Genomic DNA, 18,511 nt, shown 5'->3' on the forward strand with positions numbered 1-18,511 from the left:
CGACAAATCTGTGAAGAGTTCAGCTCTGAGCAAACATTTAAGGATGTGGAGAAAATTTGGAAAGGGAGCAGGGGCTTGGAAAAATGATGCCAAAATTGCACAAATGATTAGAGTTCTGACAGTCAACCAGAGCAGGAGTCGTGAAAGGAATCAGGAAGAAGGGCAGAGATTTTCAGAGTAATCGTATTGGTAATGGAAGTTATGTGTCGATTTCAATAGATGGGTTTGCCTCAGTGTTAGTGTAGAAAGGATTGCATTGTGCTGTGGTTTAATTTTGATGATTTGTCAATGGGATGTGTAAGTCACTGGCTAGGCCTGCAATTATTTCCCTGTTCTGAAGAAAAACAATGCTTATCTCAGAACCTTAACTCTGTTTCTCTCTCTACAGATGCTGCCACACCTGCTGAGTTTCTCCAGCACTTTATGACATTATTATTTATTTATTTCCCATCCCCAATTTGTTAATCCTTATCAGTATTAATATCAATCTCTGATTCTAGAGCTTCCAGCAATTAAAAATTAATTTTAAGGGCATTGTCGCGAGATAGTATAGGAGAGATCAATCCTTGGGGAGCTGACATAAACATTTTTCAATTCCTTTGAGCATTTTATGTTTATCAGTGATATAAAAACAAATTACAGCAAAAACAAATTTATTTAACTGTCAGCCAAATTATACCTAAGGTTAACGACGCACTGTGCTAAAATGAGACACCATGAGGATGGGCATGTTGTGTGACCAATAGCAGGATTGTGGGGAAGACCAATAGCAAGAATGTGGCGATGACCAATAGGGGAGTGTGGGGGTGACCAATAGGGGGAGTGTGGGGTGACCAATAGGTGGATTGTGGGGATGACCAATAGGAGTGTGGTGATGATCAATAGGAGAAGTGTAGGGATGACTGACAGCAGGAGTGTGGGGTTGACCAATAGCAGGAGTATGGAGATGACCAATAGGAGGAGTGTGGGGGTGCAGTTGTTGGTTAGAGGAGCAAGGTTACTTATCATTTCTAAAGTTACACAATGGCAGGTCAGTTTGGTCAAGTAGAGTATACATCATGTGATATGTGTGAAGTCATCCAGAGATAGTTTTTTTATCAAAAATCCAACCTGTTTGGAGATGTGATGACACACCCCTGTGGCCAACATGCCTTGACATGGGTTTTGAGCCCAGATGTTCTGGCACAGAGGCAGCGACAATACCTACAAACATAAAACAGAATCCTTCATCAATTTTTGCATCATCCTTGTGCAGGGTCCATGCTAACCGTCTCTGTGTCATTCATTTTTTTTATGACTGAAGTGAGCAGAATTGGTGACTGGGAGTCTGTGCACAATCCACTGAATCCAAAGAGGTGAAGATTAATAGAATTGAGGTGGTGAAAGACAGAGACATTCTGAGTGAGTGTGAGGTGCGTAATCATGGTGTAGGGAAAGTGCAGCTTTCATAAGGTCGGTTTTTAAGGCCTGTATTTAATTGCCATGTTCTAACTTGTTGAGGAGAAAGTGAGGTCTGCAGATGCTGGAGATCAGGCTCCAAAGAAAACTTCCATATCCGCCACAGATTCACCTGCACCTCCACACACATCATCTATTGCATCCTCTGCACCCGATGTGGCCTCCTCTATATTGGGGAGACAGGCCGGCTACTTGCGGAGCGTTTCAGAGAACACCTCTGGGACACCCGGACCAACCAACCCAACCACCCTGTGGCTCAACACTTCAACTCCCCCTCCCACTCCACCAAGCCCCACCCCCGTCTGACCTATCACCCTCACCTTGACCTCTTTCCACCTATCACATTTCCGACGTCCCTCCCCCAAGTCCCTCCTCCCTACCTTTTATCTTAGCCTGCTGGACAAACTTTCCTCATTCCTGAAGAAGGGCTTATGCCCGAAACGTCGATTCTCCTGTTCCCTGGATGCTGCCTGACCTGCTGCGCTTCTCCAGCAACACATTTTCAGCTCTAACTTGTTGAACCCATGAACTCTGGCCAGGAGCTTACAGAATTAATCACCATGCTAACTCTGCAGCATGGCACCCCCTGCTGGGCAATTGCATCATTATAAAATTGAAGCCAATTAATTGATGGTTGATGCATGAGAACATGACACTTCCACCTCTGCTCCTCAGAAAGTACAAGGCTAATGAGAAGGGACAATGAGAAAGAAATCAAAAATACAAAGTCAGTAAAATACACTGAAAAATTCCTTTCCAATCCCTTCAGGTTATTAGAATGAATTTCGAAGATCACATTAACCAAGTGTTCTCTAACAAGACACTTAGCGCCAATGGAATGCAATCTCTATCCAAGTCAGGGACCACTCCAGCCCCCTCTTGAAGGCAATGCATGCTCAACACCCACCATATTAACCACAGAGCACCAGAAATAGGAGCTGGAGTAATCCTTTCAGTTCCTTAAGCTTGCTCCGCCACTTGTATTAACTATTGTCAGTCTTGAGTTTCAACTCCATTTTCTTGCCCACTCCCCATAACCCCTTATTCCATTAGAGCTCAAATATCTGTTCACCCAAGCCCTAAATGGACTCAACGTTGCAGCATCCACAATCCTCTAGGGTAGAGAATTCTAAAGATGCACAACATTCCTCCTCATCTCAGACCTAACTGCTCTTTTCCTCTGACTGTGCCCCATGTCAACGTCACAGTGACTATCGTGTTGAGCCCCTTCAGAATCTTGTATGTTTCAATGAGATCACCTCTTGGTTTTTTTTCTAAATTCCAGCGAGGAGTGGCTGAGGTGATGGTCCTGACCCAGGCAGTAAGCATCACCTAGAGAAGAGAGCAGTTTGAGAGACTGAAAGCAGCATGAGAACAGTATCTGGCCTGGTAGCTGTCTCTATGGTTGGGTCTTCCTTTGCGATGGAGGGGGAACGATGCTGATTGTTGAGGACTGTTTCTACTATTCTAATAGCAGTTTGGGGAGGCAATGTTTTAGTGGTATTGTCACTAGATTGTTAATCCAGAGACCCAGGTAATGTTCTGGGGACCTGAGTTCAAATCCACCAGGGTAGATGGTCAAAACTGAATTCAATAAGATATATGGAAATAGGAGTTTAATGATCCATTATCGATTGTCGGAAAAACCCATCTGGTTCACTAATGCCCTTTAGGGAAGGAAACTGACATCTTACCTGGTCTGGCCTACATGTGACTCCAGCCCCACAGCAATGTGGCTGACTCTTAACTGCCCTCTGGGGCAATTAGGGATGGGCAATAAATGCTGCTTAGCCAGTGACACACTCATCCCATGAATGAATAAGGGGGAAAAAAATCACAATAGATAGTTATTAAGGTTACAGGTCAGTGTGGCTAAGTGGAGTGTATGAGTTGTGATATGTCACAGGTAAACATATCCGTAGGAAGTCTCATTGGCTGTACAAGTTTGAACTTTGAGTTTTGGAAGTTTAGCAGCTGCAGTCCCTTTTGTGCATCTGCAAGGCAGAGGGGTATGTGGATAGAATGTTTGGTGATCTCCTCAAACTGAATGAATAACAAATGGATGAATTCAGGCAACATCCTGGCAAATGCGCTTCCAGTGCAATAATATCCGTCCTATAGTGCAGAGACCAGAGCTGCAAACAGTACTCCAGACATGGTCTCTCTAAAATCCTGTGCAGCTCCAAATAACCTTACCATGCCCCTTTGAATGCCTCCATTAGACCCAACAACAGTTAGTTTTTAATAGAATCCCTCTGATGTGGAAGCAGGCTATTTGGCCCATCAAGTCCACACTGAACCTCTGAGGAGCAGCCCACCCAGACACACCTCCCCTACCCTATTCCTGTAGCCCCACATTTCCCATACCTAATCTACCTAGATGCTATGGGGCAATTTAGCGCGGCCAATCCACCCCAACCTGCACATCTTTGGACTGTGGGAGAAAACTGGAACACCCAGAGAAAACCCACAGAGACAGAGGGAGAATTATCCCTGCTCTTATAATCTATACTATTTATAAAATATTATTGAAGTGTAGAATATAGGATTATTCTTTCATGCGTAATTGGAAATCATGGGAAGCCCAGCTTATTCTTTTTTAATATTTTAAGAAACATGAAACCACGGAGAAGTGTTCAGGCTCCAGGTTCTATTAACTGAGATTAAATCTTCCTCCCCAAGAGGAAATCCCAATTTATGGAATGAATTGTAAAACTATTTGCCTGTTGCAGCCTTCAAACTGTCCATTTGGATGAAGTGAGATGCACAGGGAGAGAAATGGTGCCTCCAATTTTGCTGGTTGTTTTTTAAAGGTCTGTCTGCGGACAGAATCCTGCAGTTCTTGTCCTGACTGCCTTGTAACTTCTTGGACATAACCTGGGGGGGTGGAGGGTACATTGCTGGACAGCTCTCTGTGCAAGTGTCACCACTACCACCTTGTGTAAAAGTACTGGTCTCCTCTGAAGGAACACCATCTAATGCTGAGATGGATCTGAAAGTTATGTGATTAGTATTTTGCTTTATTACCCTACACGTTATGTAATCCAATTCAGTAATCAACCGGATGATCAGATGGAGTCACAGCTTGGTATGACCATGAAACTACACCAGTTTCCAACCCTACTCACTTTAGCCCTCAGCCAGGTCACTGAGAGAGAGAGAGAGAGAGAGAGCTACAGGGCACCAGGACGTCAAGCATAAATCTCTCCAGGGATACAAAGTTTAAAATCACACAACACCAGGTTATATCCAACAGGTTTAATTGGAAGCACTAGCTTTCAGAGTGCAGCACCTTCATCAGGTGGTTGGAGAGAATAAGATTGCCAACCTGTGAATTTGTTTCTAGATACAGATAAATTGTTCTGCATACAAAAGGATCACGAACAAGGGGACACAGATTTGAAGTGATTTGCAAACCTAGCAAACTTGATGCAAGAAAAATCTTTTTCACACAACAGACAGCTCGTTCGGGAATGCACTGGCTCAAACTGTGGGGGCAGCACGGTGGCTCAGTGGATAGCACTGCTGCCTCATAGCGCCAGGGACCCGGGTTCAATTCCAGCCTTGGGCAACTGTCTGACTGGAGTTTGCACATTCTCCCTGTGTCTGCATGGGTTTCCTCTGAGTCCTCTAGTTTCCTCCCACAGTCCAAAGATGTGCAGGTTAGGTGGGTTGGCCATGCTAAATTCCCCATAGTGTCCAGCTGGATTAGCCATGGGAAACGCAGTGTTAGAGAGGTGGGTCTGGATGGGCTACTGTTTGGAGGGTCAGTGGATCTCAATGGGCTGAATAGCCTGCTTCGACACTGTAGGGATTCAATTTAAAAAAAACTGTGGTTGGGTCCAATTCAAGCATTCGATAGGGCATTGGGTGATTATTTGGATTGAAGGAAAGGGATGTGGAAAAGGCAACGAAATGCACATAATTATTGGAGAGCTGTACAGAAACATTGGGCTAAATGGTCTCCTTCCTTGGCATAACAATTCTGTGAAACCCACAAGGATATGAACCAATGGGAGTTAGCAACCCTCAATTGTTCTGTGATGAAGAGGATATGCCGAGTAAGAAGTTCAGAACCCTCCCCACTCCCATCGCTCTCTTCGCCATCAAACTATCAAATCGCAGATGAACAGACAAACAGGGATTTGAGAAAAATTCTCACCCTCACTTCACCAGCAGAATGGAATCAACCCCCAGATGACATTGAGGAGGGATGTTATTGTGGGTTAAGGAAACATTAACAATATTTCTCATTCTAATATTCAAAAGTTGATTTCCAGAAGGAAAACATCTCAAAGTAAGGAAGGATTGTGTGGTAGGAATGAGTGCCTGAAGGAGGAAGGTCATAAAACCGGTAGTAAGGTAATTACTGACTATAGGTAGGGCCAGCTCAACAGGCTGACTGGCCTTTGCTTTCTCTGGTCTTATGTCAATGGGAACAAGGCACTGTGAAATTCATTGTAATATCAGAAAAAATTAAAGTGACTTTATAGAAGAGATGATTCAGAGTGATGAAGGAGCAGTGCTCCGAAAGCAAGTGCTTCCAAATAAACCTGTTGGACTATAACCTGATGTTGTGTGATTTTTAACTTTATAGCAGAGAGTAATATACTTGCTGTTATTAAAGCACAAATTCTGTGAGTAGCAACTTGAAATCAAAACTTTTTGCCAATTATTTAATGGATGTACATATATATAAATTCTTAGCCTCTGTTTTTCTGGTTGCTTTCCTTATTATCAGTGGAAGTACTACTGCAAATCTCAGTGTCTAGTAAACTGCTGAGGGTCACAACTGTTTAAAGAGGGTGCCCAGGAGCTTGGTAATCTTTACACAGGGTCCTACTGGTATCCCACCATTAACAGAGAGTCTCAAGAATATCTGAGTATTTACAGCAGGTTCCAGGAACGTTCTAGTGTTTACAGAGAGTCTCAAGAATATCCCAGTGTTTACTGAAGGTTACAGGAGTGTTTCTATGTATAAGGATGCATTTAATAGGAATTCACAATCATTTGGAAATGTAAGAGTATTTGCGGTGTGGTTTCATACAGGAAAACCTCAGGATATATTTCCTGTCCTATCCTGAAACAATAGCGAGAAACTGTTTCTTTAGATACCACCAGCAATGTTGTTATATACAGTTTTGCTGATCAAATGATGTTTTCGGATTAAAATCGTCTTTGGATCAGAGTAAAATTATTAAAAGCATTGGCTCCCAGGTTGGTCTCACTTTTAACAAGTCTTGCTGCATTGCAAGCTTCTAAGACCAGTAATCCTGCTATTCTCTAAGCAATTTCACACTGAGGCTTTCTCTGGTAATTGTAAGTCAAACCTTCTCTCTCCATCTCTCTCTCAGCCCCTTCATCATCATGCCAGTCAGAAAAAAAACACTTTTTGGAACTAAACAGAACACAAACTCTTGCCCTGAAACCTCACTTGTCAGATGCCTGAACAATGTCACTTTGTCTTGGAGTTCATTGTGTCTCAAACAATGGCAAGAGGAGGCTACCATTGAGCTTAATCTGCTTTGCAATTATATCACGGTTGATATGTGTCATAAATTAATTTACCAGCCTTGGCACCTGAACCCTTACCTTACAAACACCTACCAGTATAGAAATAATACAAAATAAAGAACTGTAGATGCTGGAATTCTGAAACAGAAACAGAAATTGCTGGAGGAACTCAGCATGTCTGGCAGCATCTGTGAAGAGAGAAACAGAGCTAACACTTCAAATCTAGAGACTCTCCTGCAAAACTGCCAACTTCTGCATGGGTTTCCTCGGGGTGCTCTGGTTTCCTCCCACAGTCCAGAAACATTGGGCCAAATGGCCTCCTTCCTTGGAATAACAATTCTGTGAAACCCGTAAGAATATGAACCAATGGGAGATAGCAACCCTTGATTGTCCTGAGATGAAGGGGATGGGAAAAACCCTCAAGGATATGCCGAGTAAGAAGTTCCAAACCCTCACCACTTCCATTTCTCTCTTCGCCATCAAACTATCAAATCGCAGATGAACAGGCAAACAGAGATTCGAGAAAAACTCTCACCCTCACTTCACCAGCAGAATGGAATCAACCCCCAGATGACATTGGGGAGGAATGTCATGGTTAGGTGAATTGGCCATGCGAAATTACCCGTAGTATTAGGTGCATGAGTCTGAGGGAAATGGGTCTGAGTGGGTTACTCTTCGGAGGGTCGGTGTGGACTTGTTGGGCCAAAGGGCCTGTCTCCACACATTAGGGAATCTAATCTTCTACAGGAGGGTGACTGAACTCAAAACTTGCTTCCTCTGTCCACAGATGCTGCCAGACCTGCTCAGTTTCTCCAGCAAGTTCTGTTAGTTTCAAATATCTATCAATCTCAGTTTTGATATTTTTCAACTGACATGGGGCCACAATAACTTTTAAGGGGAGAATGTTCAGTTTTTCTCAGCCCTTTGTGCAAAGTGTTCCATTGAACTGCAACATTGAGAGTGATACAGCTACAAAAAGATAAATCCCAGCTGTGATGGACATGTGAGGTGGTGATCTGATTACTGATTTGCTGGTGTTTTTCTCTTTTACACTTTCTACAAAAACAGCCACAGAGAAAGTTACCTGTGATAAAATGAAAAGGGCTATCTCAAAAGGAAGGCTTGTAATCTTTCAAAAATCTTCCATCTGTCAGCATTTCCCTATTACTTAACATCAGTTATTAACATCACATCTTTGTCACACTTTTGTGTCAACTTTTTCCATTAAAGTTTCCTTTCAACATATTTAGAATGGAGGTCATCGCCATCAGATGATGGTTCTTACTTCACGCTCACTAGAAATCATCCTTTGCTCAGTGTCTAACATTCTCTCCTCTGAGTCAAGATCAGTGTGTAGTGCAAGAAATGCACAGCAGGTCAGGCAGCATCCCATGAGCAGGAAAATCGACGTTTTGGGCAGGAGCCTGATGAAGGGTTCCTGCCCGAAACGTTGATATTCCTGCTTCTCGGATGCTCCCTGACCTGCTGTGCATTTCCAGCACCACTCTAATCTTGACTCTAATCTTCAGCATTAGCAGTTTTCACTTTCGCCTATTTTCTCCTCTGAGTCAAGCCCCTCTCTCGACTTCCAGGGAAGAGATGCCCTGTCGAATGTGTCATCTCTCAGGTGGGGCATTAAAGATCTTGTCAGTCCCCTCGGGTGGCTCTTATGAACCTCCATGATTGACAGGGGAATGTATTGACTGATATTTGTTCCTCAGCCTACATCGCAAAATTAATGGCGGAATCTGATGAGATGCCCACTGAGGCCCATCTCAAATTCAGGAGCATCTCAAGCCATTTTCTCGATATTTTTAATCACTCTGTTCAGAGACGTTATGACATGATTTCTTGGATGAAGTGGGACTGCCATCCAGGCCTCCTGGCCCAGAGGTAGGGACAACACCAGCAAGCACTAGCATCCTTCCTACATCGCCTTTTATGCTTCTCACAAGTGGTGTGGCAAGTTTCTCACTAGGCAGCGGTGAGCTGACACCAATTATTGCTTGTTAAACGCCTCATTGGTGAATCAAGCCGCTCATTAACATACAGTTTTGACACCATGCCAAGTCCCACCAAACAAACAAGATGTTAAGAAAGGCGAAAGTGAGGATTGCAGATGCTGGAAATCAGAGTCTAGATTAGAGTGGTGCTGGAAAAGCACAGCAGGTCAGGCAGCATCTGAAGAGCAGGAAAATTGACGTTTCGAGCAAAAGCCCTTCATCAGGAATGAGGCCACTTGGCATGGAAACCAGAGCGTGTATCAGGGAAATTGAGCTCACCCCTTTTTCTGAACAACCTCGGTGTCGTATATGACTACGCTTCAACTCAGGTACAATCCACTGGCATCAGCCACGCGCAGTGCCATTGGCAGATTTTGGGAAATGATATTTGCCAACCCTCCTCATGACCAACATGGTACCTCGCTTATACAAGTCAAAAAGTGTGGTGCTGGAAAAGCACAGCCGGTCAGGCAGCATCCAAGGAACAGGAGAGTTAACGTTTTGAGCATAAGCTCTTCACCAGGAATGAACCTCGCTGATATACGTCAGATCACTGAGAAAGCAGAGACCTAGCACTGAAAGGCTACACTGAGGATACTTTGCACACACAGACAGGAAATCCAGCATGAGAGATGATATAGAGGCATGGCAGGTAACTAACATGGTGCTTTGGTAAGATATGGCAAGAAAACATGGTAGCTGTCATGGTAAAAACAAACATTCCAAAATATCCAATGCTGCTCAGACCTAGCCAAACTTAGCTTTAATACCTTTTTGGTTTCACTTTTGCTTATGGGAGCGTGTTGCTGGCAATTTGGCTACTGCAGTACCTACTCAGTGACTAAATACTCAAAAATGATTCTATTACTAATGTGCGGACAAAGCAATCAGGCTAAAAGGCCAAATGGTCTATTCCTGCTCCAATTTCTTGTGTTCCTTTGACGTAGCATGGTGAGAGGAGGCTTGTGATTGGCATAAGTATCAGCACAGATTCAAATGGCTTGTTCTTGTGCAGTGTCGAAATGCGTGATGCTAGAAAAAGCACAGCAGGTCAGGCAGCATCCGCGGAGTAGGAGAGTCAATGTTTTGGGCAATAGGCCTTCATTTTTTTAATGAAGGGCTAAGGCCCAAAACGTTGACTCTCCTGCTCCTCGGATGCTGCCTGACCTGCTGTGCTTTTTCTAGCACCATGCTTTTCAGCTCTGACTCTCCAGCATCTGCAGTCCTCACTTTCTCCTAGGTGCACTTTTTTTTTGCACAGTAGTTGGTGTCACATTTCTTCCACGAGACCCTCAGTCTGCTCGAACAATCCAGACTTGACGAGGTTCAACCAGACAACAGATTGCACCTTGCAACAATCCTGTAAAAATGTGTCAAAGACGTCGCTGTTTGTACAGCAACACTCAGAGTGGAGGACAAGTTGATCATTATAGTTCACCGTACACTGCGCTGTCAGAAACCCAGAGGGATCTTCTCCATTCCTCAGCTATTTCACTCACACCGATAATGAGCTGCTATGTCATATAAAACCGGGGAGTGACCTTTGCTACCACTGCACCAATTACTCCGTATGCACAGCATCCTGTGCCAAGTAAAGTCAGACACACTCTACACTCCTGCTACAACTTCCCAATATCAGGCTGTGAAAAGACAGAGTGATGAGCTTAGTTAGTTTGAACTAATGGAGCAGCATATTATTTATCATCACAGTTAAACGAACGTGCAGCTACTAAAGACAAAGCTGTCTTTGCGATGAATCTCTTGGTGCCAATGTCTACGGGAGACGTTATTTTCAGGAGTGTCCTCCTGATTTTCTGACGTGCAGGACTTGTGTTTAATCCTGTACCCATACTTAACACTCTGCCTCCTCATCCAACGGGCCACAGGAGAGTCATAGCTTTGGACTGGGTCATCAAAATTGACAAAACATCAGTAAATCAACACAAACATACCTGGCCCCTGGCTGGGTTTGCATCAGGACTGTGACCAGAAAAGCTTGTCAGAAAAATCCTACTTGTTCACTCATGTTCTTCAGTTGAGCGAACCCATCATTAATCTCTTGTTTAATTCGGCTATCACTCCAGCTAAAAGCACCTGCTTGGCTTTTGATGCCTGTTGATGAGATTTGTAACCCATTCAGTCATCAGAATAACTACCAGCTGCTACCACTACCTCAGTAAGTGGTGGACAACAACAGTAGACTTGCCAGCATCTCAGATTCTCCTGGTTTTGGAGAAGCTGTTCAAACATAGGGGTGCCTTACTCAAGGTCAGTCCTGCATTTTTGCAAGCTGCTAAAAGAGAGGTTTTCAGAACAGGAGAAAGTATTTCCCTATTAGACTGTGTAGCAGAGCCTCAAGAGCAACTCTCATGAAGCCGTGAAGCAATGATCTCTCTAACCTGTAAGGCTGTTTGGATGTCTCATGCAAGCCACTCAGAAGCCAAAACATTGACTTCAACAGGCAGAAGTTGCTATTCTGCATCAGTAGTCTACGCATTGGAAAAAAAATGCAGAAGAACGTAGTATGAAATGTCCCAAGGACAGTTGAAATTCTCTCACGTGGCGAAGATGCCAAAGCCAAACTAAACATTCCAGAACTCCAACCTTTCAGGCAGGAGACTAGGTGTTAGCAAACACTTAAAGGCACAGATCAGTGAGCTGTGCAGAGTAGCTAAAACATTGGGGAAGTGAATTATTTGATTGAGATCCCAGATCTGGCAAAAGCAAACATTGCGCCATGTTCCCATGATAAGGCAATAAAATGGATCTGATTTCATTTGTTCTGCATGGGAAGGGTCATCACGAAGGGAATAAACTCCAACTTACCACCGACATTGTTAATTTTTAGTTCCAAAATGTGTTGTCTAAAATAACTCTGCTGCAAGATAAACTGACATTGGTATAAACTCAGTAACTATGTGGCAAAGTCCTGTGTGGGGTCATGGAATGTCTCACTGTAGAGTGTCAAGGAAACTTCAAACAGAGAGAGGGATGTAACAGGAAGACATAATGAGGGTCTGACTTTCTCCCCTTCTCAGCAGAAAGCCACTCTTGCAGAATGTTTCTGTTTCGATCTTCAACGAATAGACAAAAATGGTTTAAAACTGACCACAACACCAATCTGGGCATGTTAGTGGCTTGATGTTCTTGTGAGTGGACTAGTGTACTGTGAGGGTCACAGCTCTGAGGACAGTCATTCAAGTGCCCCTGCACTGTACATAAAACAAGCAAAAATACTCCTCACTCTGAGTGAAATCAGAACAAAAGATTTTAAATATATCCACAAAGCCAAGAATCTCAAAATCAACTCATGACATCAATGTTACTGGTGACATCCACTGCAACAGGTGTCCCAGTCAATGCACACTCTTCACAAACAGATCACAGCCTGATTTATATTTTTTTAACTTTTATCTTTGTGAACTCACCTTTTAGTTCTACTCTGTGTATATGTATGTTCTCTCACTATGTCTTTCTGCATTTACCAAGTAATAGACTCTTTTTTTTTGTTAATTCAAGAAAGCCTCCTTAAATTGGTTCCCTTTAAAACCCAAGTTCATTTGGGTCTGGGAAGAGGTATTCACAATGTGAACCTTGTTGTGACGAACTGAGCCGATGATTGAATGATCCAGGTGACTCTGTTCATTGCACCTCATCCAGTAGTTTAACGATTTGAGGTATTCCATCTGGAACCATGTTAACTCGGGCAAACTTGCTCAAGGCCAGCTCATGACAAACTGTGGACTCATTTGGGATCTAGTCATAACAATTGCATTTAGTGGTAAAGCGTGTTGGAACATTGTGAAAGGCAATGTATAAATGCAAGTTCTTTCTTTCGTATTCCAATTCCAATGGATGTGCAGAGGGATCTTGGAGTCCATGTACATAGATCCCTGAAAGTTGCCACCCAGGTGGATAGTGCTGTTAAGAAGGGGATTTGATAGAGACATACAAGATGATCAGAAGATTAGATAGGGTAGACAGTGAAAGTCTTTTGCCTAGGATGATGATGTCAGCTTGTACAATTTCAAATTGAGGGGTGATAGATTTAAGACAGATGTCAGAGGCAGGTTCTTTACACAGAGGGTGATAAGGGCATGGAATGCCCTACCTGCTAATGTAGTCAACTCAGCCACATTAGGGAGATTTAAACAATCCTTAGATAAACACATGGATGATTTTGGGATAGTGTAGAAGGACGAACTGAGAATAGTTCACAGGTTGGCGCAACATCAAGGGCTGAAGGGCCTGTTCTGCGCTGTATTGTTCTATGTTCTATGTTCTAAATCTGTTCTTTATTAAAGCTGAAAGGCCATTGTCAGATTTGGAAAACTGGGCAAATCTCAATATTATTCTTTCATGTGCTGTGGTTGTCACTAAAAAATTCAGCATTTGCTGTCCATCCACTAATGTGTGATTTACTGGGTCATACTGGGTCTGGAGTCACATGTAGGCCAGGCTGGGTAAGAATGACTGGTTTCCTTCCCTGAAGGGATAATGCATGTGTTTTCAATGACAAATTGTGATCGTTTTATGGTTTCTGAACTAACATTCATACTTTAATTGAATTTAAATTCCACAAATATCATGGCGGGATTTGAACCCACTTTCCCAGAGGATTAACCTTCATGTCTAAATGATAAGCCCATGATGCTACCAACTGCCTCCAGCAGCATCGTATGATTAGTACATTTTGGGACGTGGCATCATAGTGGTAAAGGCACTAGTCCAGTAATGCAGAGGCTGAGTCTAACGCTTTGGGGACATAGGTTCAAGTTCCATCACTATAGCTGGTGGGATTCAATTCAATTCACCATTATGGAATTGAAACATAGTCTTATTGATAGTGACCATGATTGTCATCAAAAAAATCATCTCATTCACAATTTTGGAGAAGATTTTTAGCTCAGGTTGATGATAAGTTAGCTCATAGAGCTGGAAGTTTGTTTTCAGAGGTTTCGTCACCCTGACTAGGTAACATTATCAGTGAGAGTCTCCGGTGAAACGCTGGTGGTATGTCCCATCTCTCTATCTATAGGTCTTTGTTTCTTAAGGTGAGTGATGTCATCCCAACACCCACAAACGGAGCTGTAGCAAGGCATTATTTCAATAAGCTACATCACCCTGCAACACCCAAGAACTACACACAACAGAAGAAAAATACCTTTACATTGTTTTCAAGAAAAACGGATACCCAATAAACATAATCTGCCTGTTCCTCATCAAACCCAAACAAGCAGACACGATGCAACCAAAAACTATAGCCACATTACCTTACATCAAAGACATATCAGAAATGACTTCCAGAGTACTCAGTCCCCTTGGCATCATGGTAGCCCATAAACCTACCAACACACTTAAACAGCGACCAATGAAACTAAAGGATCCATTAGATACTACCAGCAAAACTAACGCATTTACAAGATACCATGCAAGAACTGTAAAAACACTACATCGGAACAAGCAGGAAACTTGCCCCCAGGATACATGGACACCAACTGGCCACCAAAAGACATGACCCACTATCATTTGTTTCCATACATACAGACAAAGAAGGACACCACTTTGACTGGGACAACACACACATCCAATGACATGTATGAGACTTCTTACAGGCATTCTAACCAGAACTCCATCAGTAAACACATCGTTTAGATTCCATCTATCTTCCCCTGAAGAAAAAGAACTGGAAATGACATCACTCGCCTTAAGAAACCAAGACCTATAAATAGAGAGGCGGGATATACCACCAGCACTTTACCAGAGATTCTCACTGATGATGTTACCGAGACATGGTGACGAAACGTCTGAAAACAAACCTTCCAGCTCAGTGAGTTAACTTACATACCAATCATCTAGTTCATTCATACCCTTGAGGGAAATCTGCTGCCCCTACCTGGTCTGGATTACAAATGACCCCAGATCGTAAAACTGCCCTCTGAAATGGCCAAGCAAGTCAGTTAGCTTGAGGGCGATTAAGGATGAACAATAAATGCTGACCTAGCCAGCTACATCCACGTACCATGAAAGAAAACAATAAATAACAAAAGACTTTGAATGAGGGGAAGTTCAGGTGATGTGGAAGAACAGTGGAATCTGCAGATTCAGGTGCACAAGAAAAGTAGAACCCCAAATAGATGTGGTCACAAAACCAGATAAAACCTGTGCTTCATGTCAAGAGGCATAGATTATTAAAGCAAAGGTGGTGAATGTCTGTAAAAAGACCGCACTTGGGCAACTGAGTGCTGTTATTTGGATCCAGACTACTGGAAATATATTGTGGCAATAGAAAGAGTAGAGGGCAGCATAGCTCGGACTCAACACTTACAGAATATAAACCGAAAGAATTGCTGATGCTGGAAATCAGAAACAAAAACAGAAATTGCTGGAAAAGTTCAGCAGGTCTAGCAGCAATCATGGAGAGAAATCAGAGTTAATGAGGAAGGGCTACTTGACACGAAACATTAATACTGATTTCTCTCCACAGATGTTGCCAGATCTGCTGAGTTTTTCCAGCAATTTCTGTTTTTGCAACATATACAGTATGATTTGTTAAAGGGTGTTATAATTGCAAAGGGAATGGACAATGTGTAAAGAGGCTACAGACCATTTTCAGTGACTGAAATGTGTGGAACAAGGGTAGTTAGATCTAAGATGCTATGCGAGTGTCAGAGAGATATACTGAGGGTTATGAGGCTGGGGGATTCATATCCAGATATTGTGGTTGGACCAGGAATTACGTGAACTGTCAAGAAAAGGATAGATACATGATAGAAGGAAAAAGTGGGAAAATGGTACCGGATCTGAGTGGATACATGGGATTAGGATGGCTAATCATTTCTACAATAAATGCCAAACTAGGCTGCTACAGTTTATTTTCATGTGGTTATTTGTGTATAATTGATCCCAATGTGCTCTTCACCACATTGATAGCTAGGAAGAAAAAAACAGCAAGCCTCTTTTGAGCCTCTCAAAGTAAAAGTAAGAGGAAAGGACTCACAATTCCAGCTTTAACTTAACCAGTAAAAGATCAACAGAACCCATTGTCCACTGGTGCATGAGAGAGGATGGTCCAAACTCAAACATTCAGATCAAGGTACAGACCAAGAGACAACCGAGCTAACCCAGTCTTCAGACAATACAGATTGAAAGATTGTTTACAATTTACTCGCCTCAGATGAAATGACGGCAAAAGGCTATCTATCAAAGTCAGAGGCCAGTTTTGTGGGCTGATTAGAAGTTTAGAACAATACAGTAGCAACAGGGGTTGGCTGTAAGGATCCTTGGAGCTACTCTGCTATTCAATACCAATGTTGCTGATCTTCTATCTCACAAGCTTTTCGTATACATTCATAAAGCGTGCGTGTTGCTAGCTGGGTCAGCATTTATTACCCTTCTCTAGTTGCCCTCAAGAAGGTGGGGGTGAGCTGCCTTCTTGAACCGCTGGAGTCCGTGTGCTGTAGGTAGACCCACAAAACCCTTACGGAAGGAGTTCCAGGATCTTGAACCATCGATATATTACCAAAGAAACAGCGATATATTACCAAATCAGCATGGTGAGTTTGCAAGGGATGGTCTTCTTATTCATTGTCTTTCTTGTTGGAAGTGGTTGTGGGTTTGAACGGTGCTGTCTAAGGTGAGTTTCTGCAGTGGATAGTATGCTATCGAGCAATGTACCAAAGAGTTTTATTTTTGAAATAACATGGCTGCTGTAATGAGTAAAAGTGGCAGCCAATTTGCTCACAATTAATAACAATATCGATAAATGGCCATGACCAGAAGATCTGTTCTGAGGGATAAATGTTTGTCTGGGACACTATGTGGCAGAACTCCACCATTCACTTCAAATGGTAAAAGGGGATCATTTACATCCATCTGGAGGGACAGAATGAGGCCTTGGTTTAACATGAGTCCAAGTGATGGCACCTCTGACAATGCAACACTCCCTCTGTACTCTATTGTTCTATCATACTGAATGTTGTACCAATATCTCTGGAGTGGGTCTTGAATCCTTAATTTTCTGAATCAGAACAGTCGAACTTGTGGAGTCATGGTGACACAAATATAGTTGTCATGGGGTATTTGGTATAACACGGTGTGTGTGTGTGCGAGAGAGAGAGAAAGAGAGTGTATATGTGTGTGTGTCTGTTGTATGTGAGAATGTGTGTCTCAGAGTCTGTGTGTGAGTGAGAGGGTGAGTGTGTGTGTGAGAGATTGTGAGATTAGATTCCCTACAGTGCGGAAACAGACCCTTTGGCCCAACAAGTCCACACCGACCCCTCCAAAGAGTAATCCACCCAGACCCATTTCCCTCTGACTAATGCACCTAACACTACGGGCAATTTAGCATGGCCAATTCACCTGACCGGCAAATCTTTGGACTGTCGGAGGAAACCGGAGCATCCAGAGGAAACCCACGCAGACATGTGGAGAATGTGCAAACTCCACACAGTCACCCAAGGCTGGAATTGACCCGGGGTCCCTGGTGCTGTGAGGCAGCAGTGCTAACCACTGAGCCACTGTGCCGCCCTAAGTGTGTGTTTGTGTGTGTGATTGAGAGCGCATCCGAGTGTGAATATGTAAATGTGTATGTGTGGACTACTTCTATAATTTAAATTGTTTGATGACAGAACTTTAAATATTATTAATATACAACATATTTATGGTTTCCAGCATCTGCAGTTCTTTGGGTTTTTTTTGTTATAAATTTGCAGCTTTCCACATAATTTAGATTCATCAGTGTTGATTGGCTATCTCTCTTTAAACTATCAGATATCCCAATCCTTAAGAAGACAGGAAGAATTTTAAAAACCTCTCCCTGAAATGTTCTATGTAAATCATTGAAGGTTCTAGTCTGGGGAGAACTAGAATTGAAAATAAACTGCACTGAAGAGAAGCAGTCAGTTACTCTGCAATCATCAACAGGATGATCTTTTCAATTCTTCCACACTAAGCAGGACTTAAGCTCGCTCACTTGGATAAAACCCTCAGAATCTAATATATACTGGCTATGATTTAGGGTCAGGTTAAGGAAAGTTCCTAGGGGAGAGAATTACAGGTGGTATCACAGCCTCAAACACATAATAAATAGCTAACTGCTCCAAATAAGGAGTGCTTTCAGGGGGCTGAAACAGATGGGGAAAATAAATCAGATATAAATATTAATGACACCCTCTGGAAAAAGGAATGTATTCTGGTAGAAATATAAATGTAGCAGGGAGGGAGCAGAGTGCTAACCCAACACAGTATAAGATTTAGTCCTCGCGTCTACTGGAGCATTTCACAAAAAGAATTTGAAAGCAAATTAATAAAGATTGACACCTTCAGGTTAGAGGATTGTCACAGAGCCTTCTCAGAACAGTGCCGAGATAGAGATATGATGGTCATCCTCTTGAATACTCCCTCATTTCAGTAAAGAGTATTCAATCTCTTGTCACCCTAGAAACATCGATACCAAGGGGAGTTGCAGAGGGAGGTATTCCCTATGGCTTTTCATAAGACCACATGAAATAAGAACAGGAGCACACCAGATAAAC

The 18,511-nt window shown here is 42.8% G+C and overlaps 1 pseudogene; it reads right to left on the minus strand.

The window, feature by feature from the left end:
- Positions 1 to 1,210: 1,210 nt before the first annotated feature.
- On the minus strand, positions 1,211 to 1,310 carry LOC122541956 (annotated as a pseudogene).
- Between the last annotated feature and the right edge of the window lie 17,201 nt (positions 1,311 to 18,511).

Source organism: Chiloscyllium plagiosum, chromosome 38, assembly GCF_004010195.1.
Source record: "Chiloscyllium plagiosum isolate BGI_BamShark_2017 chromosome 38, ASM401019v2, whole genome shotgun sequence".
In the NCBI taxonomy this organism is placed as follows: Eukaryota; Metazoa; Chordata; class Chondrichthyes; order Orectolobiformes; family Hemiscylliidae; genus Chiloscyllium; species Chiloscyllium plagiosum.